At 39.8% G+C, this 26,992-nt stretch overlaps 1 long non-coding RNA gene and 1 pseudogene across 3 annotated transcripts in view; both read left to right on the top strand.

Moving 5' to 3' along the window:
• Positions 1–26,992, top strand: part of LOC133256753 (uncharacterized) — a 64,101-nt gene that overhangs the window by 21,397 nt on the left and 15,712 nt on the right. For all 3 annotated transcript variants that reach the window (XR_009739286.1, XR_009739284.1, XR_009739285.1), the window contains exon 2: positions 9,671–9,875. This is a non-coding gene — a long non-coding RNA (uncharacterized LOC133256753). The remainder of the gene's footprint in view (positions 1–9,670; positions 9,876–26,992) is intronic.
• Positions 5,261–5,379, top strand: LOC133257901 (5S ribosomal RNA; annotated as a pseudogene).

The raw sequence follows: 26,992 nt of genomic DNA, 5'->3' as shown, positions 1-26,992 counted from the left end.
TAAGAAAGCCTTCCTCAGTGATCAGTGCAAAGAAATAGAGGAAAACAATAGAATGGGAAAGACTAGAGATCTCCTCAAGAAAATTAGAGATACCAGGGAATATTTCATCCAAAGATGGGCACAATAAAGGACAGAAATGGTATGGACCTAACAGAAACAGAAGATATTAAGAGGGGGTGGCAAGAATACACAGAAGAATTCAACAAAAAAGATCTTCACAACCCAGGTAATCACGATGGTGTGATCACTCACCTAGAGCCAGACATCCTGGAATGTGAAGTCAAGTGGGCCTTAGGAAGCATCACTACGAACAAAGCTAGTGGAGGTGATGGAATTCCAGTTGAGCTATTTCAAATCCTGAAAGATGATGCTGTGAAAGTGCTGCACTCAATATGCCAGCAAATTTGGAAAACTCAGCAGTGGCCACAAGACTGGAAAAGGTCAGTTTTCATTGCAATCCCAAAGAAAGGCAATGCCAAAAATGCTCAAACTACCTCACAATTTTACTTGTCTCACACGCTAGTAAAGTAATGCTCAAAATTCTCCAAGCCAGGCTTCAGCAGTGCATGAACCGTGAACTTCCAGATGTTCAAGCTGGTTTTAGAAAAGGCAGAGGAACCAGAGATCAAATTGCCAACATCCATTGGATCATCGAAAAAGCAAGAGAGTTCCAGAAAAACATCTATTTCCGCTTTATTGACTATGCCAAAGCCTTTGACTGTGTGGATTACAACAAACTGTGGAAAATTCTGAAAGAGATGGGAATACCAGACCACCTGACCTGCATCTTGAGAAATCTGTATGCTGGTCAGGAAGCAACAGAACTGGATATGGAACCACGGACTGGTTCCAAATTGGGAAAGGAGTATTTAAGGCTGTATATCGTCACCCTGCTTATTTAACTTATATACTGAATACATCATATGAAGTACTGGGCTGGATGAAGCACAAGCTGGAATCAAGATTGCCGGGAGAAATATCAATAACCTCAGATATGCAGATGACACCAACCTTATGGCAGAAAGTGAAGAACTAAAGAGCCTCTTGATGAAAGTGAAAGAGGAGAATGGAAAGTTGGTGTAAAGCTCAACATTCAGAAAACTAAGATCATGGCATCCGGTCCCATCACTTTATGGCAAATAGATGGGGAAACAGTGGAAACAGTGGCAGACTTTGTTTTGGGGGGCTCCAAGATCACTGCAGGTGGTGACTGCAGCCATGAAATTAAAAGACACTTAGTCATTGGAAGAAAAGCTGTGACCAAGCTATACAGCATATTAAAAAGAAGAGACATTACTTTGCCAACAGAGGTCCATCTAATCCAGGCTATGGTTTTTCCAGTAGTCATGTGTGCATGTGAGAGTTTGACTATAAAGAAAGCTGAGCACCAAAGAATTGATGCTTTTGACCGGTGGTGTTGGAGAAGACTCTTGAGAGTCCCTTGGTCTGCAAAGAGATCCAAGCAGTCCATCCTAAAGGAAATCAGTCCTGAATATTCTTTAGAAGGACTGATCTGAAGCTGAAACTCCAGTACTTTGGCCACCTGATGCGAAGAACTGACTCATTTGAAAAGACCCTGATGCTGGGAAAGATTGAGGGGAGGAGGAGAAGGGGATGACAGAGGATGAGAAGGTTGGATGGCATCACCGACTAAATGGACATGAGTTGAGTAAACTCCGGGAGTTGGTGATGGACAGGGAGGCCTAGTGTATTGCAGTCCATGGGGTCACAAAGAGTCAGACACAACTGAGTGGACTGAACTGAACTGAAGATTAGGTAGCATTTGTTTCTTTTTGCTTTTATTTTTATCGTATTGAGAGACTAGCCTAAGGAAACACTCATATATTTTATGTCAGAGAATGTGTTGTCTATGATTTCCTCTAAAACTTATATGGTGTGCTGCCTGGGTTCAAGTCCTTTAGTATTTTGAGTTCACTGCCATGCATGATGTGAGGGTGTGTTCTGATTCCATTGATTTCCATGCAGCTGTCCAACTTTCCCATCACTTGCTGAGGAGACTCTTTTCCCCATTGCATATCTTTGTTTCCTTTTGCAAGATTAATTGACTGTAGGTGTGTGGGTTTGCCACTGGGCTTTCTCTTTTGTTCCATTGATCCATGATGGTCAGTATCACGTTGTTTTGATGACTGTTGCTCTGCAGTATTGCCTGAGGTCTGGAGAGGGCCCCCTGATCTGTTCTTTGTCCTGAGGATTTTTTGGCAATATTGGATCATTAATGCTTCCATATAAATTTCAGTATTGTTGGTTCTAGCTCTATAAAAACATGTTCACAGATATTTTGATAGAGATTGCATTAAATCTGTAGATTTCATGGGGTAGTATGGCCATTTTAACAATTTAATGCTTCCAATAAAATAGCTTGTGATATTCTTCCATTTCAAATTCCTTTATTAATATTTTTTAGTTTTCACTTCTTTTGTCAGGTTGGTTTCTATTTATATAATATTTTGCAACCATTTTATTTTCATTTCAACTTTATTCAAGTTTCTTGTGATACAATATGTACAACATAATTACCATTTACTCATTTTTTAAAGATTTTATTTATATGAAAATAGCATTGATTTAATGCAGCATTAGTTTCAGTTGTAGAGCCTACAGATTTATTTATACGTGTCTATTCTTTTTTTTTCTTTTCAAAATACAATATAGAAAGTGTTGAGTAAAGTTCACTGTGGTCCTTGTTAATTGTAGAGAGTAGTGTGTATAAATTATCCCCAAACACCTAAACTATTCCGACCCATCTCTTACACTTTGGTAACCATAACTCTCTTTACATACTCTGTGAGTCTGTGGCTCTGTTTCTCAAGTCTGTGTCTCTGTTTTGTAAGTCAGTTCATTTAATTTTTGAGGAAGTCCCTTACTGTTCTCTCTAGTGGTGGTACCACTTTATATTCCCCCCAGCAGTTAGCAGGGTTCCCTTTGCTCCACTCTGTGTCCAATAATTCTTATTTGTGAGCATTTTAATTATGGAAATTCTGATAGTTGTGGTGATACCTTACAGTGGTCTTGATTTTCATTTTGTCTGATGTTGAACATCTATTCCTGTGATTTTGGCTATCTGAAGGTCTTCTCTGGAGAAATGCCTCTATAGATCTTCCATCCAGTTTTTCATATGGTTGCTAGTGTTTTGATATTGAGGTGAGTGAGCTTTTTGTACATTTTGGAGATTAGTGTCTTATGGATCACATCCTTTGCAATTATTTTTTCCCATTCTCTGTTATTTGCTTTTTGTTGTACAAAAAGCCATAAATTTGATTAGGTCTCTTTTTTTTTTTTTTCTATTGCCTTGGGAGCCTGACATAAGAAAACAATGGGAGGATTTCTAACAGAGTATGTTTTCCCTTCATTTTTCTCTAGATGTTTGTGGTGTGATATCTCCTATTTAAGTACTCTAGCCATTTTTGAGTTCCCTTTTTTGGCAGGTGTGTGATTATTTAACTAACTTCAGTGATATCTGTGGCTGTCCAACTTCCTTATCCCCACTTGCTGTGGAGACTGTCTTTCCCCCATTGTGTATTCTTATTCCTCTGTCAAAGATTAATTGACCATAGACGTGTGGGTTTGTGCCTGGGGTCTGTGTTCAGTTCCATTGTCCCATAGGCCTGTTTCTGTGCCAGGACCTCCTTGTTTTGAATACTGTAGCTCTTTACTGTTTTGTGAATTTAGGGAGGGTTATGCCTCCTGCTTTGTTCTTGGTCTTCTGGATTGCTTTAGCAATTCTGGGTCATGTATGGTTCCATGTCAATTTTAGGATTATTGATTTGAATCCCGTGAAAAACATCATGGGTAATTTGACAGGGATTGCATTAAATCTTTGGACTGCTTTCATAGTATGACCATTTTAGCAACATTAATGTTTACCATTCAAGAGCATGGCCTATATTTCCAATTTTTTGCATCACCTACAGTTTCCTTTCTCAATATTTTATGGTTCATAGTATATAAGTCTTTTGCCTCTTTGGCCAGCTTTGTTCCTGTGTTTTATTTATTTTGATGTAATGTTATTTTTTTTTTCAAATTTCTATATTATGGTAAAATATGCATAACAGAACATTTATCATCTTAATCATTTCTTAAGTTTTTCTTTTGTATTGGAGAAGAGTTAATTTGCTTTGTTGTATTAGGTTTATTTGTATAGCCTAGAGTGTGCTTATACATAAATCTATTTTTTTTCAGATTCTTTTTCTATATAGGTTATACAGTGTATTGATCAGATTTACCAGTGCTATGCTTTAGGTCCCGTCGATTGTTTTGTGTATAGTTGTATGCATATGTTAATACTACTCCTAATTCATCCCTTCCCACCACCTTTCCCCTGGGTAAGGATGTTTGTTCTCTTGGTCTCTAAATCTGTGTGTTTCTGTTTTATAAATAAGTTATTCTTTAAAACATATAACCTTATTTACTCTTTTCTGTGCTGGTCTTTGTTGCTGCATGAGCTTCTGTCTCGTTGCAGGGATCAGGTTTGTCCGTGGGCTTCTCATTGCTGTGGCTTCTCTTGTGGCGGAGCACAGGGCCTGCAGGCTTCAGCAGTTGCAGCACATGGGCTCAGTAGTTGAGGTTCCTGGGCTCTAGAGCACAGGCTCAGTAGTTGTAGGGCACGGGCTTAGCTGCACATTGGCATGTGGGATCTTCCTGAATCAGGAATCAAACCATGCCTCCTGCTTTGGCAGGGGATTCTTTATCACTGAGCCACTAGGGAAGCCCTAAATAAATTAATTTTTAAGGAACCTCCATACTGTTTTCATAGTGGCTGAACAAATATATATTTTGACTGTATAGAAGGGCTCCTTTTTCTCTACAACCTCTCCAGAATTTATTTGGAGACATTTTAATTATGGAAATTCCGATACTTTTGTGGTGATCAGTGACTGATAGATATCATTGAAGTGAAGTGAAGTGAATTTGCTCTGTTGTGTTCGACTCTTTGCGACCCCTTGGACTGTAGCCTATCAGGCTCCTCCGTCTATGGGATTTCCCAGGCAAGAGTGCGGGAGTGGATAGCCATTTCCTTCTCCATTAGCATTTCTCTAATAATTATCAATGTCGAACATATTTATATGTGCCTTTTGTCACATGGACTTCCCTGGTGGCTCAGACGGTAAAGTGTCTGCCTTCAATGCTGGAGACCCGTGTTCAATCCCTGTGTCGAGAAGATCTCCTCGCGAAGGGAATGGCAACCCACTCCAGTACTCTTGCCTCCCCCGCCCCAAAACAGGGGCTCAAATAAATATTTGTCTATGGACACACCACCCTGAACGCACTCGATCTCGTCTAATCTCGGAAGCTAAGCAGGGTCAGGCCTGGTTAGAACTTGAATGGGAGACCACCTGGGAATACCGGGTGCCCTGGGCTTTTTTTCTTTGGACTTTCCTGGTGGCTCAGATGGTAAAGCGTCTGTCTACAATGCGGGAGACCTGGGTTTGATCCCTGAGTTGGGAAGATCCCCTGGAGAAGGAAATGGCAATCCACTCCAGTACTATTGCCTGGAAAATCCCATAGACAGAGGAGCCTAGTAGGCTACAGTCCATGGAGTCTGACAGAGTCAGACACGACTGAGCAACTTCACTTTGGCCATATGTCTTTGGGAAAATGTCTATGTAGATCTTCTGCCTATATTTTGAATGGATTTTTTTTTTTTTTTATTGAAGTGAATGAACTGTTGTATATTTTGAGGAGTGGCCCCTAGTCTGGTCCATCATTTGCAAATATTTTCTCCCATTCTGTGGGTGGTCTTTTCATTTTGTTTATGGTTACCCTGTAGTGCAAAAGCTCCTGAATTTGATTAGGTAAGATTTATTTCTTTTTGATTTTATGGTTATTGCTTTGGGAGACTGGCCTATGGAAACACTCATACATTTTGTGTCAGAGAATGTTTTGTCTGTGATTTCTTCTCAGACTTACATGGTGTGATGCCTTAATCATTTTGATTTCATTTTTGTGTATGGTGTGATATAATTTCCGTGTGATTTCCATGCAGCTGTTCAGCTTTCCCAATGCCACTTGTTGAGGGAATTATCATCTCCCCGTTGTATATTCTTGTTTCCTCTATGCCAGATTAACTGATTGTGGGTTTATTACTGGGCTGTCTCTTCTGTTCCATTGATCCATAGGTTGGTTTTGTTCTTTGTCCTCAGGATTTCTTTGGCAATACTGGGTCATTTATGATTTCATGTAAATTTCAGTATTTTTGGTTCTAGTTCTGTATAAAAATGTCCATGACCATTTTGATAGAGATTTCATTAAATCTGTAGATTTCTTGTGGTCGTATGGCCATTTTAACAATTCTTCTGCTAAAAGAACATGTGATATTCCCCCATTTATTTAAATCTTTTTCAAATTCCTTTATTAATATTTTATAGTTCTAAGGATATAAGTATTTCACTTCTTTGTTTAGGTTGATCTCTAAATAATTTAATCTTTTGCTACCATTTTGTTTTCATTTCAGTATTATTCAAGTTTCTTTATTGTGATACAATATGTACAGCATAACATTGACCATCTTAGTTATTCTTTAAGGTTTGCATTGATAATAAAATTGTGCCAATTTATAGTGCTCTGTTGGTTTCACTTGTAGAGCCTAAGGATTTATTTATTCATATATCTATTATTTTTCTCTTTTAAAAAGTACCCTATAGTGAGTACTGAGAAAAGTTCCCTGTGGTCATTGTTGATTATATATTTTGTGTAGTGGTGTGCATGTTTTTGTTGTTCAGTTGGGCAGTTGTGTCCAACTCTTTGCGACCTTTTTGACTGCAATACACCAGGCTTTTTTGTCCTTCAGTATCTCCCTGAGCTTGCTCCAACTCATGTCCATTGAGTCAGTGATGCCATCCAACCACCTCATCCTCTATCACCCTCTTTTCCTCCTGCCCTTGATCTCGCCCAGAATCAGGGTCTTTTCCAAGGAGTCAGTTCTTCACATCTGAGTCTTGATCTCAAAGTTTGCAACTATTTTCTCCCATGGGTTTTTTTTTTTTTTTTAATCATTATCTTTCTGGGTTTCCCTTGCTGTGTAAAACATCGTAAGCTTGATTAGGTCCTATCTGTATATCTTGAGTTTATTTTTTACTGCCTTTAGAGACTGACCTATGATTTCTGTCAAAGAATGCTTAGCCTACTTTTTCCTTTAGGAGTTAATGGTTTGTTGCCTCTTATTTGAGTCTTCAAGCCAGTTTAGTTCCTTTTTGGTGAATGGTGTGTGTGTGGGTTGTAATTTCAGTGACTGTCCTATGGCTGTACCACTTTCCCAAGAGCACTTGATGAGAAGATGGTCTTCTCTCACTTGGGTTGGGTTGGCCAAATTGTTCCTTCAAATTTTTCTGTAGCATCATACAGAAATATCCAAATGATATTTGTGGCCAACTCAATATATTCTTGCTTCCACTGTGGAAGATTAATTGGCCATGAGCGTGTGGGTTTGATCCTAGGGTCTCTGTTCTTTTCCATTGTTCCATAGGACTGTTTCTGTGCCAGGACCTCCTTGTTTGAATATTGTAGCTCCATAGTGTTGTGTGCAGTCTGGGAGCGTTATGCCTTCTGCTTTGTTCTTGGTTCTCAGGATTGCTTTGGCAATTCTGGGTCATGTATGTTTCCGTGTAAATTTTAGGATCATTGGTTCTATTTCTGTGAAAAATATGCTGGGGAATTTGATAGGGATTGCATGAAATCTGTAGATTTCTTTGGGTAGTATGGCCATTTAAAAATATTACTGGTATAAATTCAAAGCATGGGATATATGGTTCTCAGCATATAAATCTTTCATCTTTGTAGTCAGGTTTAATCCTAAGTATTTTATTTACATTAATCTGATTTTATTTTATATTCCTAAAATTTTCTTTATTGTGGTAACATGCATATTATAACATTTATCATCTTAATCGCTGAAAAAATTTTGTTTTATGTTGGTTTAGAGTTAATTTACAATGTTGTGTTAATTTCATCTGTACAGCCCAGTGATGTGGTCATACAGAAATCTGTTTTTTTTTTTTTTTCAGGTTCTTTATCATCTAGGTTACATAGGATATTGATTAGAGGTTGTTGTGCAAAAGCTCACAAGTTAGATTAGGTCGCATTTTTTTCTTATATAATTTTATTTATCTACTTATTTATGGCTGTATTGGGTCTTCTTGCTGAGTGGGCTCTCTCTAGTTGCAGTGCATGGGCTTCTCATGCAGTGGCTCCTCTTCTTGCAGAGCACAGGCTCTAGGGCTCGAGTGCTTGGGTAGTTCTGGTTCCCGGGCTCTGGAGCACAGGCTCAGCAGCTGCGGCACAGGGGCTTTGTTGCTCTGCCCCAGGTGGCATCTTCCTGAGCCAGGGATTGAACCTGTGTCTGCTGCATTGGTAGATGTATTCTTTACCACTGAACTACCAGGGAAACCCTGTTTCTTTCTATTGTTTTGGGAAACTGGCCTAAGGGAACACTGGTACGATTTATGGCCCCAAATAGTTTGCCTATGATTTCCTTTAAAACTTACATGGTGTGATCTTTGGATTTAAGTCCTTAAGTATTTTAAGTTCGTTGTTGTGTATGGTGTGAGAGAGTGTTCTAATTTCATTGATTTCCATGTGGTGGTCCAACTTTCCTAACACCACTTGCAGAGGAGACTGTCTTTCCCCCATTGTATATTCATGTTTCCTGTGTGTCAAATTGACTGTAGGTGTGTGGGTCTGCTGCTGGACTCTTTTCTGTTCCATTGATCCATAGGTCTGTTTTTGTGCCAGTACCACATTGTCTTAAGGACTGTTGCTCTGTAGTATTGCCTGAAGTCTAAAGAGCATTATGCTTCCTTATTTATTCTTTGTCCTATAGATTTCTTTGGCAATAATGGGTCATTTTTGGTTCCTTATAAATTTCATTATTACTGGTTCTAGCTCTATAAAAACATGTCCATGGTTATTTTGATAGAGGTTGCATGTAGTTTTCATGGGGTAATATGGTTATTTTAACAATTTAATGGTTCCAATAAAAAAAAAGCATGTGATATTCTTCCGTTTGTTTGAATTTTTTTCAAATTCCTTTATTAATATTTTGTATTACTCAGGATATAAGTATTACACTTTTGTCAGGTTCATTTTAACTATTTAATATTTTGCTAACATTTTATTTCAATTTTATTAAAATTTCTTTATTGTGGTACAGTGTAGATAACATAATATTTGCCATCTTAATTATTTAAGATTCATATGATAATAAAATTGCATTAATTTACAATGCTGTGCTTCTTTCACTTGTAAAGCCCGAAGATTTATTTATACATATATATATGTATTATTTATTATGTATTATTATATATAATTTTCTTTCTTTTTTCAAATAATAAGCTTGAAAGTGAAGTCACTCAGTTGTGTCTGACTCTTCGCAACTGTAGCCCATGGACTGTGGCCCACTAGGCTTCTCCATCCATGGGGTTTTCCAGGCAAGAATACTGGAGTTGGTTGCCATTTCCTTCTCCCAGGGATCTTTCCCACCCAGGGATCAAACCTAGGTCTCCCACATTGCAGGCAGATGCTTTACCCTCTGAACCACCAGGGAAGCTTGATATTTGTATATCTTAGGTTCATTGTCTCTTGGCTTGGGAGACTGGCTTAAAAAGAGAAGAGTTCAATTTCTTTCAGAGATTGTTTCACCTAATTTTTTCTCTAGGAGTCCATGGCATGGTGTCTCTTATTTAAGACTTCAAGCTGGGGGTTGTCCTAAGATGGTGGAGGAACAGGACGGGAGACCACTTTCTCCCTCACAAATTCATCAAAAGAACATTTAAACGCTGAGTAAATTCCACAAAACAACTTCTGAATGCTGGCAAAGGACATCAGGCACCCAGAAAAGCAGCCATTGTCTTCGAAAGGAGGTAGGAAAAAATATAAAAGACAGAAAAAGAGACAAAAGAGGTAGGGACGGAGCTCCATCCCGGGAAGGGAGTCTTAAAAAGAGAGAAGTTTCCAAACACCAGGAAACATTCTCACTGCTGAGTCTGTGGCGAGCCTTGGAAGCACAGAGGGCAACATAACAGGGAGGAAAAATAAATAAATAATTAAACCCCACAGATTACGAGCCCAACAGTAACTCCCCCAGCGGAGAAGCAGCACAAACGCCTGCACCTGCCACTAGCAAGTGGGGGCTGGGCAGGGAGGCGCGGGCTGCATTGCTTAGAGTAAGGACCGGGCCTGAATGCCCCCAGGGCAATCTGAGGGAACTAACTTGGGCTAGCAAACCGGACTGTAGGATAGCTACCATGGGAAAAGCCCTAACTTAAGACACTGCCAGGCCCCTGCACAGAACAAACGACTGAACAGAACTAGCTGGCTGCAGACCATCCCCCTTTGGTGACAGGCAGCCAGAGCCAGAAGGGGGCAATCACAGCCCCAGAGAGACATTATCTACCAAACTGCAAGCAGGCTTCTTTGCTAACTAAGACTTCTTGGGGTTTTGGACAGTCAACATCCGCCTGAGAGGGTGCGCCGCTTGTACACCCAGAAAACCGAGCAGTAGGGAGCAGGGAGGCGATAAGTTGCAGCAACCGTGCTCGCCAAACACCTCATCACCTGAGCTGCTCAGACCTGGGAAGGGCTAAAAATGCAGGCCCAACCGAGTCTGCGCCTCTGAGGACTACCTGAGTGCCTGAACCTGAGCGGCTTAGACCTGGGAGGTGCATGCAGCCAAGGGCCGGCCTCGGATGGTTCCTGGCGGAGCAACATAGAGCCTGGGCTGTGTGGGCAGGGAGGGCACACGCGCTGTGAGCAGGGGCAGGCCCAGTGTGGCTGAGGCACTGTGAGCACATACCAGTGTTATTTGTTTGCAGTGTCCCTCCCTCCCCACAGCACGACTGAACAAGTGAGCCTAAAAAAAGTGTCCACCACCGCCCCCTTTGTGTCAGGGCAGAAATCAGACACTGAAGACCAGCAAACAGAAGAAGCTAAAACAGAGGGAACCGCCTTGGAAGTGACAGGTGCAATAGATTAAAACCCTGTAGTTAGTACCGACTACATAGGAAGGGGCCTATAGATCTTGAGAAATATAAGCCAGACCAAGGAACTATCTGAAAGTGAACTGACCCCACACTGCCCACAACAACACCAGAGAAAGTCCTAGATATATTTTTTACTATTTTTACGATCATTCTTTTTTTTTTAATTTTTAAAAAAATTTAAGTCCTCTATTACTCCTTTAATTTTCATTTTTATAACCTACTATTACTTTGCAAATAACCTACTATTACTTTGCACAAAAAAAGACCCTATTTTTTAAAGCAAATTTCATATATATATATTAATAATTTTTGTGACTTTGTTTTGTTTTGTTCTTTTCTTTAATATTGTATTTTTGAAAATCCAACCTCTACTCTAGATTTTTAATCTTTGCTTTTTGGTATTTGTTATCAATTTTGTACCTTTAAGAACCCAATCTTCAGTACCCATTTTTACTTGGGAGAAAGATTACTAGCTTGACTGCTCTCTCCTTCTTTGGACTCTCCTCTTTCTCAACCAGGTCGCCTCTGTCTCCTCCCTCCCCTTCTCTTCTCTACCCAACTGTGTGAATCACCAGTGTGTTCCGGACGGTGGAGAACACTTAGGGAACTGATTACTGGCTGGATCTGTCTCTCTCCTTTTGATTCCCTCCTTTTATCCTCCTGGCCACCTCTGTCTCCTCCCTCCCTCTTCTCTTCTCTGTATAACTCTGTGAACATCTCTGAGTGGTCCAGACTGTGGAGTGCACATAGGAAGTGATTACTGGCTAGCTTGCTGTCTCCTCTTTTGATTCCACCTCATCTCATTTGGGTCACCTCTAACTCCCTCTTCACTCTTCTCTTCTCAATGTAACTCTGTGAACCTCTCTGGTTGTCCCTCACTGTAGAGAAACTTTTCATCTTTAACCTATATGTTTTATCAACGGTGCTGTATAGAAGGAGACATCTTGAGACTACTGTAAAAATAAGACTGAAAACCAGAAGCAGGAGGCTTAATTCCAAATCCTGAGAATACCAGAGAACTCCTGACTCCAGGGAACATTAATTGATAGGAGCTCATCAAATGCCTCCATACTTACACTGAAACCAAGCACCACCCAAGGGCCAACAAGTTCCAGAGCAAGACATACCATGCAAATTCTCCAGGAACACAGCCCTGAGCTTCAATGTACAGGCTGCCCAAAGTTACTCCAAAACCACTGACGTCTCATAACTCATTACTGGACACTTCATTGCACACCAGAGAGAAGAAATCCATCTCCACCCACCAGAACACTGACACAAGCTTCCCTAACCAAGAAACCTTGACAAGCCACACATACAACCCCACCCACAGTGAGGAAACTCCACAATAAAGAGAACTCCACAAACTGCCAGAATAAAGAAAACCCACCCCATACTCAGCAATATAAACAAGATGAAGAGACAGAGGAATACCCAGCAGGTAAAGGAACAGAATAAATGCCCACCAAACCAAACAAAAGAGGAAGAAATAGGGAATCTACCTGATAAAGAATTCCAAATAATGATAGTGAAAACGATTCAAAATCTTGAAATCAAAATGGAATCACAGATAAATAGCCTGGAGACAAGGATTGAGAAGATGCAAGAAAGGTTTAACAAGGACCTAGAAGAAATAAAAAAGAGTCAATATATAATGAATAATGCAATAAATGAGATAAAAAACACTCTGGAGGCAACAAATAGAAATGGAGGCAGAAGATAGGATTAGTGAAGTAGAAGATAGAATGGTAAAAATAAATGAGTCAGAGAGGAAAAAAGAAAAATGAATTAAAATAAATGAGGACAATCTCAGAGACCTCCAGGACAATATTAAATGCCCCAACATTCGAATCATAGGAGTCCCAGAAGAGGAAGACAAAAGACCATGAGAAAATACTTGAGGAGATAATAGTTGAAAACTTCCCTAAAATGGGGAAGAAAATAATCACTCAAGTCCAAGAAACCCAGAGAGTCCCAAACAGGATAAACCCAAGGCGAAACACCCCAAGACACATATTAATCAAATTAACAAAGATCAAACACAAAGAACAAATATTAAAAGCAGCAAGGGAAAAACAACAAATAACACACAAGGGGATTCCCATAAGGATAACAGCTGATCTTTCAATAGAAACTCTTCAGGCCAGGAGGGAATGGCAAGACATATTTAAAGTGATGAAAGAAAATAACCTACAGCCCAGATTACTGTACCCAGCAAGGATCTCATTCAATATGAAGGAGAAATCAAAAGCTTTACAGACAAGCAAAAGCTGAGAGAATTCAGCACCACCAAATCAGCTCTCCAACAAATGCTAAAGGATGTTCTCTAGACAGGAAACACAAAAAGGGTGTATAAATTCGAACCCCAAACAATAACGTAAATGGCAATGGGATCATACTTATCAATAATTACCTTAAACGTAAATGGGTTGAATGCCCAACCAAAAGACAAAGACTGGCTGAATGAATACAAAAACAAGACCCCTATATATGTTGTCTACAAGAGACCCACCTCAAAACAGGGGACACATACAGACTGAAAGTGAAGGGCTGGAAAAAGATTTTCCATGCAAATAGGGACCACAAGAAAGCAGGAGTAGCAATACTCATATCAGATAAAATAGACTTTAAAACAAAGGCTGTGAAAAGAGACAAAGAAGGACACTACATAATGATCAAAGGATCAATCCAAGAAGAAGATATAACAATTATAAATATATATGCACCCAACATAGGAGCACCGCAATATGTAAGACAAATGCTAACAAGTATGAAAGGGAAAATTAACAATAGCAAATAATAGTGGGAGACTTTAATACCCCACTCACACCTATGGATAGATCAACTAAACAGAAAATTAACAAGGAAACACAAACTTTAAACAATACAATAGACCAGTTAGACCTAATTGATATCTATAGGACATTTCACCCCAAAACAATGAATTTCACCTTTTTCTCAAGCGTACATGGAACCTTCTCCAGGAGAGATCACATCCTGGGCCATAAATCTAGCCTTCAGTTCAGTTCAGTTCAGTCGCTCAGTCGTGTCTGACTCTTTGTGACCCCATGAATCGCAGCACACCAGGCCTCCCTGTCCATCACCATCTCCTGGAGTTCACTCAGACTCACGTCCATCGAGTCAGTGATGCCATCCAGCCATCTCATCCTCTGTTGTCCCCTTCTCCTCCTGCCCCCAATCCCTCCCAGCATCAGAGTCTTTTCCAATGAGTCAACTCTTTGCAAGAGGTGGCCAAAGTACTGGAGTTTCAGCTTTAGCATCATTCCTTCCAAAGAAATCCCAGGGCTGATCTCCTTCAGAATGGACTGGTTGGATCTCCTTGCAGTCCAAGGGACTCTCAAGAGTCTTCTCCAACACCACAGTTCAAAAGCATCAATTCTTCAGCACTCAGCCTTCTTCACAATCCAACTCTCGCATCCATACATGACCACAGGAAAAACCATAACCATGACTAGACAGACCTTTGTTGGCAATGTCTCTGCTTTTAAATATGCTATCTAGGTTGGACATAACTTTCCTTCCAAGGAGTAAGTGTCTTTTAATTTCATGGCTGCAGTCACCATCTGCAGTGATTCTGGAGCCCAGAAAAATAAAGTCTGACACTGTTTCCACTGTTTCCCCATCTATTTCCCATGAAGTGATGGGACCAGATGCCAGGATCTTCGTTTTCTGAATGTTGAGCTTTAAGCCAACTTTTTCACTCTCCTCTTTCACTTTCATCAAGAGGCTTTTGAGTTCCTCTTCACTTTCTGCCATAAGGGTGGTGTCATCTGCATATCTGAGGTTATTGATATTTCTCCCGGCAATCTTGATTCCAGCTTGTGTTTCTTCCAGTCCAGAGTTTCTCATGATGTACGCTGCATAGAAGTTAAATAAGCAGGGTGACAATATACAGCCTTGATGTACTCCTTTTCCTATTTGGAACCAGTCTGTTGGTCCATGTCCAGTTCTAACTGTTGCTTCCTGACCTGCATACACGTTTCTCAAGAGGCAGATCAGGTGGTCTGGTATTTCCATCTCTTGAAGAATTTTCCACAGTTTATTGTGATCCACACAGTCAAAGGCTTTGGCATAGTCAATAAAGCAGAAATAGATGTTTTTCTGGAACTCTCTTGCTTTTTCCATGATCCAGCAGATGTTGGCAATTTGATCTCTGATTCTTCTGCCTTTCTAAACCCATCTTGAACATCTGGAAGTTCACGGTTCACATATTGCTGAAGCCTGGCTTGTAGAATTTTGAGCATTACTTTACTAGCGTGTGAGATGAGTGCAATTGTGCGGTAGTCTGAACATTCTTTGGCACTGCCTTTCTTTGGGATCGGAATGAAAACTGACCTTTTCCCGTCCTGTGGCCACTGCTGAGTTTTCCAAATTTGCTGGCACTGGCATATTAAGTGCAGCACTTTCACAGCATCATCTTTCAGGACTTGAAATAGCTCACCTGGAATTCCATCACCTCCACTAGCTTTGTTCGTAGTGATGCTTTCTAAGGCCCACTTGGCTTCACATTCCAGGATGTCTGGCTCTAGGTGAGTGATCACACCATCGTGGTTATCTGGGTCATGAAGATCTTTTTTGTACAGTTCTTCTGTGTATTCTTGCCACCTCTTCTTGATATCTTCTGCTTCTGTTAGGACCATACCTTTTCTGTCCTTTATCGAGCCCATCTTTGCATGAAATGTTCCCTTGGTATCTCTAATTTCCTTGAAGAGATCTCTAGTCTTTCCCATTCTGTTGTTTTCCTCTATTTCTTTGCATTGATTGCTGAGGAAGGCTTTCTTATCTCTCCTTGCTATTCTTTGGAACTCTGCATTCGGATGTTTATATCTTTCCTTTTCTCCTTTGCTTTTTGGTCCTCTTCTTTTCACAGCTATTTGTAAGGCCTCCCCAGACAGCCATCTTGCTTTTTTGCATTTCTTTTCCATGGAGATGGTCTTGATCCCTGTCTCCTATACAATGTCACGAACCTCATTCCGTAGTTCATCAGGCACTCTATCTATCAGATCTAGGCCCTTAAATCTATTTCTCACTTCCACTGTATAATCATAAGGGACTTGATTTAGGTCATACCTGAATGGTCTAGTGGTTTTCCCTCTCTCTGCTCTGCTAAGTCACTTCAGTCGTGTCCGACTGTGTGCAACCCCATAGACAGCAGCCCACCAGGCTCCCCTGTCTGTGGGATTCTCCAGGCAAGAACACTGGAGTGGGTTGTCATTTCCTTCTCCAATGCAGGAGAGTGAAAAGTGAAAGTGAAGTCACTCAGTCATGTCCAACCCTCAGCGACCCCATGGACTGCAGCCTTCCAGGCTCCTCCGTCCATGGGATTTTCCAGGCAAGAGTACTGGAGTCTGAATTTGGTAATAAGGAATTCATGAACTGAGCCACAGTCAGCTCCTGGTCTTGTTTTTGTTGACTGTATAGAGATTCTCCATCTTTGGCTGCAAAGAATATAATCAATCTGATTTCAGTGTTGACCATCTGGTGATGTCCATGTGTAGAGTCTTCTCTTGTGTTTTTGGAAGAGGGTATTTGCTATGACCAGTGCATTTTCTTGGCAAAACTCTATTAGTCTTTGCCCTGCTTCATTCCATATTCCAAGGCCAAATTTGCCTGTTTACTCCAGGTGTTTCTTGACTTCCTACTTTTGCATTCCAGTCCCCTATAATGAAAAGGACATCTTTTTTGGGTGTTAGTTCTAAAAGGTCTTGTAGGTTTTCATAGAACCATTCAACTTCATCTTCTTCAGCGTTACTGGTTGGGGCATAGACTTGTATTACTGTGATATTGAATGGTTTGCCTTGGAAATGAACAGAGATCATTCTGTCATTTTTGAGATTGCATCCAAGTACTGCATTTCAGACTCTCTTGTTGACCATGATGGCTACTCCATTTCTTCTGAGGGATTCCTGCCCATAGTAGTAGATATAATGGTCATCTGAGTTAAATTCACCCATTCCAGTCCGTTTTAGTTTGCTGATTCCTAGATTGTGGACATTCACTCTTGCCATCTCTTGTTTGACCACTTCCAATTTGCCTTGATTCATGGACCTGACATTCCAGATTCCTATGCAATATTGCTCTTTGCAGCATTGGACCTTGCTTCTATCACCAGTCACATCCACAGCTGGTATTCTTTTTGCTTTGGCTCCATCCCTTCATTCTTTCTGGAGTTATTTCTCCACTGATCTCCAGTAGCATATTGGGCACCTACCGACCTGGGGAGTTCCTCTTTCAGTATCCTATCATTTTGCCTTTTCATGCTGTTCACGGGGTTCTCAAGGCAAGAATACTGAAGTGGTTTGCCAGTCCCTTCTCCAGTGGACCACATTCTGTCAGATCTCTCCACCATGACCCGCCTGTCTTGGGTTGCCCCACGGGCATGGCTTAGTTTCATTGAGTTAGACAAGGCTGTGGTCCTAGTGTGATTAGATTGACTAGTTTTCTGTGGGTATGGTTTCAGTGTGTCTGCCCTTAGTATGATCTAATTGTTTCCAACATAGAGGAGACTTAAACCTAAATTACTGTAGCCTGGTGTTATCTATATAAATCCATCCCATAATTGTGGGAGATTTCTTCCTCCTTTGCTGAAACTTTTCTTGTTGTTCTGATTGAGCTTGAGTAATAGAAAAAGGCTCAAATTTATGGCCAGAGTCAGAGCAGGCATAATTAATTGGCCCAGTGAGGGGATCCTATCTAGTAATATCACAGTAACCTGAATATGACTATAATTTTTTTTAAGTAAATTTTCTCAGGGCCATCCAGTTAGAGTCTTGTAGTAGAGAAATTTAACAAGGTAACCCAGAACTAGACACAGGTAATTGGCCACAAACCCAACAATTGAATTGATTTCTAAAACTAGCATAGAATCAGGCCTATGATAGAAACGCATTTGATTTATATACAGAGGTCTAAGAAGTCAAGAAAACATAATTGATCATACAAATCAGGTCCAGAATCTTGGGCAAGCTGTCTACCTCTGATGTCGTCATCTTCTCATCCTGGTGTAGTGTAGTTTCTCCTGCTTGAGCATCATTTTAAGGTGAGATGAGGTCAGCTTTCTTCTCTATAGACCAATCGCCTGTAGGGGCAGGTCAGGGCACTCTGGCCAGTTGTCCGTGTCAGGAGGAGATTAGGGACAAAAGGGTCCCAGTTGCGGCCACTGGGTCTGGTCCATTGGCAGGCAAGCTGGCCCCTGAGTACCTTGAGTGGTCAGGATGTCAGTCTCAGCGAAAAAGAGTCCCCGCCAGAGTCGCCATTTGTTGCAGGAAGGCAGACCCCTTCCAGGGCCCAAAACTGGGCTCTTGTCTAACACTCAGAAATAAATTGTCTGAGGAGACACATGTGCTGACAAAGCAAGAGACTTTATTGGGAAAGGGCACCCAGGTGGAGAGCAATAGGGTAAGGGAACCCAGAACTGCTCTGCCGTGTGGCTCACAGTCATGGGTTTTATGGTGAATAAAACCTTAGTAAAGGTTTTTAAAATAAATAAAATCTAGCCTTGGTAAATTCAAAAACATTGAAATCATTCCAAGCATCTTTTCTCACCACAATGCAGTAAGATTAGATGTCAATTACAGGTGAAAAACTATTAAAAATTCCAACATATGGAGGCTGAACAACACGCTGCTGAATAACCAACAAATCACAGAAGAAATCAAAAAAGAAATCAAAATATGCATAGAAACGAATGAAAATGAAAACACAACAACCCAAAACCTGTGGGACACTGTAAAAGCAGTGCTAAGGGGAAGTTCATAGCAATACAGGCATACCTCAAGAAACAAGAAAAAAGTCAAATAAATAACCTAACTCTGCACCTAAAGCAACTAGAGAAGGAAGAAATGGAAAACCCCAGGGTTAGTAGAAGGAAAGAAATATTAAAAATTAGGGCAGAAATAAATGCAAAAGAGACAAAAGACACCATAGAAAAAATCAACAAAGCCAAAAGCTGGTTCTTTGAAAGGATAAATAAAATAGACAAACCATTAGCCAGACTCATCAAGAAACAAAGGGAGAAAAATCAAATCAATAAAATTAGAAATGAAAATGGAGAGATCACAACAGACAACACAGAAATAAAAAGGATCCTAAGAGATACAATCAGCAATTATATGCCAATAAAATGGACAACGTGGAAGAAATGGACAAATTCTTAGAAAAGTACAGCTTTCCAAAACTGAACCAGGAAGAAATAGAAAATCCTAACAGACCCATCACAAGCACAGAAATTGAAACTGTAATCAGAACTCTTCCAGCAAACAAAAGCCCAGGTCCAGACGGCTTCACAGCTGAATTCTACCAAAAATTTAGAGAACAGCTAACACCTATCCTACTCAAACTCTTCCAGAAAATTGCAGAGGAAGGTAAACTTCCAAACTCATTCTATAAGGCCACCATCACCCTAATACCAAAACCTGACAAAGATCCCACAAAAAAAGAAAACTACAGGCCAATATCACTGATGAACATAGATGCAAAAATCCTTAACAAAATTCTAGCAATCAGAATCCAACAACACATTAAAAAGATCATACACCATGACCAAGTGGGCTTTATCCCAGGGATGCAAGGATTCTTCAATATCCACAAATCAATCAATGTAATACACCACATTAACAAATTGAAAAATAAAAGCCATGTGATTATCTCAATAGATGCAGAGAAAGCCTTTGATAAAATTCAACATCCATTTATGATAAAAACTCTCCAGAAAGCAGGAATAGAAGGAACATACCTCAACATAATAAAAGCTATGTATGACAAACCTACAGCAAACATTATCCTCAATGGTGAAAAATTGAAAGCATTTCCCCTAAAGTCAGGAACAAGACAAGGGTGCCCACTTTCACCATTACTATTCAACATAGTTTTGGAAGTTTTGGCCACAGCAATCAGAGCAGAAAAAGAAATAAAAGGAATCCAAATTGGAAAAGAAGAAGTGAAACTCTCACTGTTTGCAGATGACATGATCCTCTACACAGAAAACCCTAAAGACTCCACCAGAAAATTACTAGAGTTAATCAATGAATATAGTAAAGTTGCAGGATATAAAATCAACACACAGAAATCCCTTGCATTCTTATACACTAAAAATGAGAAAATAGAGAAATTAAGGAAGCAATTCCATTCACCATTGCAATGAAAAGAATAAAATATTTAGGAATATATCTACCTAAAGAAACTAAAGACCTATATATAGAAAACTATAAAACACTGGTGAAAGAAATCAGAGGACACAAATAGATGGAGAAATATACCATGTTCATGGATTGGAAGAATCAATATAGTGAAAATGAGTATACTACCCAAAGCAATCTATAGATCCAATGCAATCCCTATCAAGCTACCAATGGTATTTTTCACAGAGCTAGAACAAATAATTTCACAATTTGTATGGAAATACAAAAAAAACCTCGAATAGCCAAAGCAATCTTGAGAAAGAAGAATGGAACTGGAGGAATCAACCTACCTGACTTCAGGCTCTACTACAAAGCCACAGTCATCAAGACAGTATGGTACTGGCACAAAGACAGAAATATAGATCAATGGAACAAAATAGAAAGCCCAGAGATAAATCCACCCACCTATGGACACCTTATCTTTGACAAAGGAGGCAAGAATATACAATGGATTAAAGACAATCTCTTTAACAAGTGGTGCTGGGAAAACTGGTCAACCACTTGTAAAAGAATGAAACTAGAACACTTTCTAACACCATACACAAAAATAAACTCAAAATGGATTAAAGATCTAAACATAAGACCAGAAACTATAAAACTCCTAGAGGAGAACATAGGCAAAACACTCTCCGACATACATCACAGCAGGATCCTCTATGACCCACCTCCCAGAATATTGGAAATAAAAGCAAAAATAAACAAATGGGACCTAATTAAATTTAAAAGCTTCTGCACAATAAAGGAAACTACAAGCAAGGTGAAAAGACAGCCTTCAGAATGGGAGAAAATAATAGCAAATGAAGCAACTGACAAACAACTAATCTCAAAAATATACAAGCAACTCCAACAGCTCAATTCCAGAAAAATAAACGACCCAATCACAAAATGGGCCAAAGAATTAAACAGACATTTCTCCAAAGAAGACATACAGATGGCTAACAAACACATGAAAAGATGCTCAACATCACTTATTATCAGAGAAATGCAAATCAAAACCACAATGAGGTACCGTTTCACGCCAGTCAGAATGGCTGCTATCCAAAAGTCAACAAGCAATAAATGCTGGAGAGGGTGTGGAGAAAAGGGAAGCCTCTTACACTGTTGGTGGGAATGCAAACTAGTACAGCCACTATGGAGAACAGTGTGGAGATCCCTTTAAAAACCAGAAATAGAACTGCCTTATGACCCAGAAATCCCACTGCTGGGCATGGACACCGAGGGAACCAGAATTGAAAGAGATACATGTACCCCAGTGTTCATCACAGCACTGTTTATAATAGCCAGGACATGGAAGCAACCTAGATGTCCATCAGTAGATGAATGGATAAGAAAGCTGTGGTACATATACACAATGGAGTATTACTCAGCCATTAAAAAGAATACATTTGAATCAGTTCTAATGAGGTGGATGAAACTGGAGCCTATCATACAGAGTGAAGTAAGCCAGAAAGAAAAACACCAGTATACTAACAGTATACAGTATACTAACACATATATATGGAATTTAGAAAGATGGTAACAATAACCCTGTATGTGAGACAGCAAAAGAGATACAGATGTATAGAACAGTCTTTTGGACTCTGAGGGAGAGGGATAGGGTGGGATAATTTGGGAGAATGGCATTGAAACATGTATAATATCATATAAGAAACGAATCGCCAGTCCAGGTTCGATGCAGGATACAGGATGCTTGGGGCTGGTGCACTGGGATGACCCAGAGGGATGGGATGGGGAGGGAGGTGGGAGGGGGGGTTCAGGAAGGGGAACACGTGTACACCCGTGGCAGATTCATGTTGATGTATGGCAAAACCAATACAATATTGTAAAGCCTCCAACTAAAATAAATAAATTAAAATTAAAAATTAAATAATATTGCTTATGCCATAAAAAATAATAAAACAGAAACATTAATTCAAAAAGACATTAACACCAATGTTCACAGAAGCATTGTTTACCAAGATATGGATGCACCCTAAGTGTCCATTAACAGATGAAGAGATAATGGATACACAAACACACACACACAGTGGAATACTATTCAGCCATAAAAAAGAATAAAATGTTGCCACTTGCAGCAACACGAATGGACTTGGAGGGCATTATGATAAGTGAAATAAGTCAGAGAAAGACAAATAGTGTATGATACGATTTATATGTGGAATCTAAAAAATGCAACAAATTAGTGAATATAACAAAAAAGCAGCAGACTCACCGAAATAGAGAACAAACTTGTGGTTAACCATGGGGAGAGAGGGGGGGAAGGGACAAGATAAGGGTAGAGTATTAAGAGGTACAAACTATTGTATATAAAATAAGCTATATTGTACAGGGAATTCCCTGGCAGTCTCATGGTTAAGACTTCACCTTTCCCAGGGTTTGAGTCCTGGCTGGAGAGCTAAGATCCCATATGTTTTCGCTGTTCAATCGCTAAGTTGTGTCCAACACTTTGATCCCAAGGACTGTAGCATGGCAAGCTCCTCTGTCCTCCACTATCTTCCGGAGTTTGCTTAAACTCCTGTCCATTGAATCGGTGATGCTATCCAACCATCTTGTGCTCTGTCATCCCCTTCTCCTCCTGCCTTCAATCTTTCCCAGCATCAGAGTCTTTTCTAAGGAGTCAATTTTTCCCATTAGGAGGCCAAAGTATTGGAGCTTCAGCTTCAGCATTAACCCTTCCAATGAATATTCAGGGTTGATTTCTTTTAGGATTGACTGGTTTGATCTCCTTGCTGTCCAAGGGACTCTCAAGAGTCTTCTCCAGCACCACAATTAGAAAGCATCAATTCTTCAGCACCACTCAACCTTCTTTATGGACCAACTCTCACATCCCATATACTTTGCAGCCAAAAAACCAAAACACAAAACAACAGCAATATTGTAAGAAGTTCAATGAAGACTTTAAAAATGGTTCATATAAAAAAAAATCTTTTAAAAGGAATATGTTATACAACACAGGGAATATAGCCAATATTTTGTAATCACCATAAGAGCAGTATAACCTAAAAATTGTGAATCATTGTATTGTACACCTGTAACTTATATAACATTGTATAGCAACTATACTTCAATAAAATTTTTTTTAAGTTAAAAAAAAACGACTTCAAGCCATTTTGAATTCCTTTTTGCTGAATGGTGTGCATATGGGTTCTAATCTCAGTGATTGGCCTGTGGCAGTATGATTTTCCCAACAGCACTCTGAGGAAACTGTCATTTTCCTTTTGTATTGGGTTGGTCAAAAGGTTTCTTCAGATTTTTCCTTACTATCTTATAGAAAAATCCAAATGAAATTTGTGGCCAACCCAATATATTCTTGCTTCCACTGTGGAAGATGAATTGACCACAGGTGATTGGGTTTGTGCCTGGGGTCTCTGTTCTTTTTCATTGTCCCCTCCCTTGGCTATTTTTGTTCCAGAACTCCCTTGTTTTGAATACTTGGTTGGTAGTCTTGTGTGCATTCTGGGAGGCTTATGCCTCCTGCTTTCTTCTTGGTCCTCAGGATTCCTTTGGCAATTTTGGGTCATGCATGGTTTTGTCTTAATTTAGGACTATTTGTTCTAGTTCTGTGAAAAAAGTCATGAGTAATTTGATAGGGATTGCATTAAATCTGTAGATGGCTGTGACAATCTTGAAAATATTACTGCTATCAATCCCAAAGCATGGGAGATTTTTCCATTTCTTTGAGTCAGCTCAATTTTCTTGTCTTTTATATTCTCAGCATAAAGGCTTTCACCTCCTTAGGTTCAGTTCAGTTCAGTCACAAAGTCATGTCCAACTCTTTGTGACCCCATGGACTGTGGCACTCCAGGCCTCCCTGTCCATCACCAACTCCCGGAATTTACTCAAACTCATGTCCCTTGAGTCGGTGATGCCATCCAACCTTCTCATCCTCTGTCGTCCCCCCTTCTCCTCCCGCCTTCAATCTTACTAAGTACTGGAGTCTTTTCAAATGAGTCAGTTCTTCACATCAGGTGGCCAAAGTATTGGAGTTTCAGCTTCAGCATCAGTCCTTCCAATGAATATTCAGGACTGATTTCCTTCAGGATGGACAGGTTAGATCTCCTTGCAGTCCAAGGGACTCTCAAGAGTCTTCTCCAACACCACAGTTTAAAAGCATCAATTCTTCAGCACTTAGCTTTCTTTATAGTCCAACTCTCACATCCATACATGACTACTGGAAAGACCATAGCTTTGACTAGATGGACTTTTGTTGGCAAAATAATGTCTCTGCTTTTTAATTTGCTGTCTAGATTGATCATAACTTTTTTCCAAGGAGCAAGCATCTTTTAATTTCATGGCTGCAGTCACCATCTGCAGTGATCTTGGAGCCCCCAAAAATAAAGTCTGTCACTGTTTCCATTGTTTCCCCATCTATTTGTCATAAGTGATGGGACCAGATGCCATGATCTTAGTTTTCTGAATGTGGAGCTTTAAGCCAACATTTTTACTCTCCTCTTTCACTTTCATCAAGAGGCTCTTTAGTTCTTCTTCGCTTTCTGCCATAAGGGTGGTGTATAATCTGCGTATCTGAGGTTATTGGTATTTCTCCCGTCAATCTTGATTCCAGCTTGTGCTTCCTCCAGCCCAGCGTTTCTCATGATGTACTCTGCATAGAAGTTAAATAAGCAGGGTGACAATATACAGCCTTGACGTTATTAGTGAGGTTATTCCTCACTAATGTATACATTTTGATGCAACCTTTTTTTGCTTTTTATTATACTGTATTTTTCAAATTTCTTCATTGTGATCTAATATGCACAACATAACTTGTATGATCTTAATTTTTACAAGTTTAGGTTTGTTTTAGAGTTGTTTATTTACAATGTTGTTTTAGATTAAGTTGTAACAGCACAGTAATTTACATATTCTTTTATTTGTCCTTTATGAGATTCTTTTCCCATATAGGTTACACAGTATATTTAGTGAGTTCCCTATTCTATACGTTAGGTATTTGTTGAGCATGTATTATGCATATAGTAGTGTGTATATTTTAAACCCAAGTCCTAATTCATGCCTGCCTGCCACCTACCTCCTTTCTTAAGCTTGAGTTTGTTTTCTCAGTCTCTGAGTCTGTGAGTTTCTTTTTCTTCACAACCACTCAAACATTTCTTATTTGTAGATGTTTTAATTGGGGAAATTCTGATTGTTGTGATATCTCAGTTTGATTTTGATTAAAAATCATCAATGTTGATCATCTTTTCTGGTGCTTCCTGGCCATCTGAAGGTCCTCTCCAGAGAATATCTATGTAGGTCTTCCATCTGAATTTTTATTGGGTTGCTAGTGGTTTGATATTAAGGTGAGGGGGCTTTTTGTATATTTTGGAGAGCAGTGATTTGTGGATCACATTGTTTACAATTATTCTCTCCCATTCTCTATTATTGATTTCCTTTTTGTTGCGCAAAAAGCCATTGATTTGATTAAGTCCAGTTTGTTTATTTTTCTACTGCCTTGGGAGCATGATGTAAGAAAACAGTAGGAGAACTTCTGACAGAGTATGTTCCCGTTCATTTTTCTCTCCTAGTTTGTGGTGTGATGTCTCCTATTTAAGTCTGCTAGCCATCTTCAGTTCCTCTTTTTGGTAGGTGTATGTGTGGATTCTAATTTCAGTGATATTTGTGGCTGTCCAACTTCCTCATCCCCAGTTGCGGTGGAGACTTTTCCCCATTGTATATTCTTATTCGTCTGTCAAAGATTAATTGACCATAGATGTGTGGGTTTGTGCCTGGAGTCTGTGTTGTGTTCCATTGTCCCCCAGGCCTGTTTCTGTGCCAGGACCTCCTTGTTTTGAATACTGTAGCTCTGCAGTGCTGTGTGGAGTCTGGGAGGGTTCTGCCTCCTGCTTTGTTCTTGGTCCTCAGGATTGCTTTGGCAATTATGTGTCAGGAATGAGCCTGGTGGGCTGCCATCTATGGGGTTGCACAGAGTCGGACACAACTGACGTGACTTAGCATAGCATAGCATAGCATAGCATTGTGATATAGTATTCATAACAATTTTATGATCTTAATTTTTATGAATTTTTATTTTATATTGGAATCAAGTTATTTACACATGCTGTGTTAGATTCAGTTATAAGAGCCCGGTAATTTTCTTATATCTATCCTTTTTTTCAGATTCTTTTTCCATAGAGGCCAGTATATTTAGTTGTTTCTTCTTCCATACATTAGGTACTAGTTGAATATGTATTGTATATTTTTGTATGCTGTATATGTTAATCTAAAGCTCCTAATTTATCCCTGCCCACCACCAGTTCCCTTCTTAAGCATAGGTTTGTTTTCTCAGTCTCTGTGTTTGTTAAATCTCTTTCTGTTTTGTAAATAAGGTCATTTAATTTTTAAGGAGCTGCCTTACTATTCTCTATACTGCTGTACCAATTTACATTCCCACCAGAAGTCTAGGAGCGTTCCTTTTTCTCCACACCCTGTCCAATATTTTTATTAGTAGACATTTTAATTCTGGAAATTCTGATCATAGAAGTGATGCTTCATTGTGGTTTTCATTTGCATTTTGTTAAACATTATTGATGTTGATTCAATAACACAAATCATCATTCCTGTAATTTTTGGCCATCTGTAGGTCTGCTGCTGCTGCTGCTGCTGCTAAGTCACTTTAGTCGTGTCCGACTCTGTGCAACCCCATAGACGGCAGCCCACCAGGCTCCCCCGTCCCTGGGATTCTCCAGGCAAGAACACTGGAGTGGGTTGCCATTGCCTTCTCCAGTGCATGAAAGTGAAAAGTGAAAGGGAAGTCGCTCAGTCGTGTCTGACTCTTTAGTGATCCCATGGACTGCAGCCCACCAG

The sequence above is a fragment of the Bos javanicus genome, chromosome 11 (genome assembly GCF_032452875.1).
Source record: "Bos javanicus breed banteng chromosome 11, ARS-OSU_banteng_1.0, whole genome shotgun sequence".
Lineage (NCBI taxonomy): Eukaryota > Metazoa > Chordata > Mammalia > Artiodactyla > Bovidae > Bos > Bos javanicus.
The sequence above is the reverse complement of the archived record's forward strand: the minus strand, read 5'-3'. Positions and strand labels throughout refer to the sequence as shown.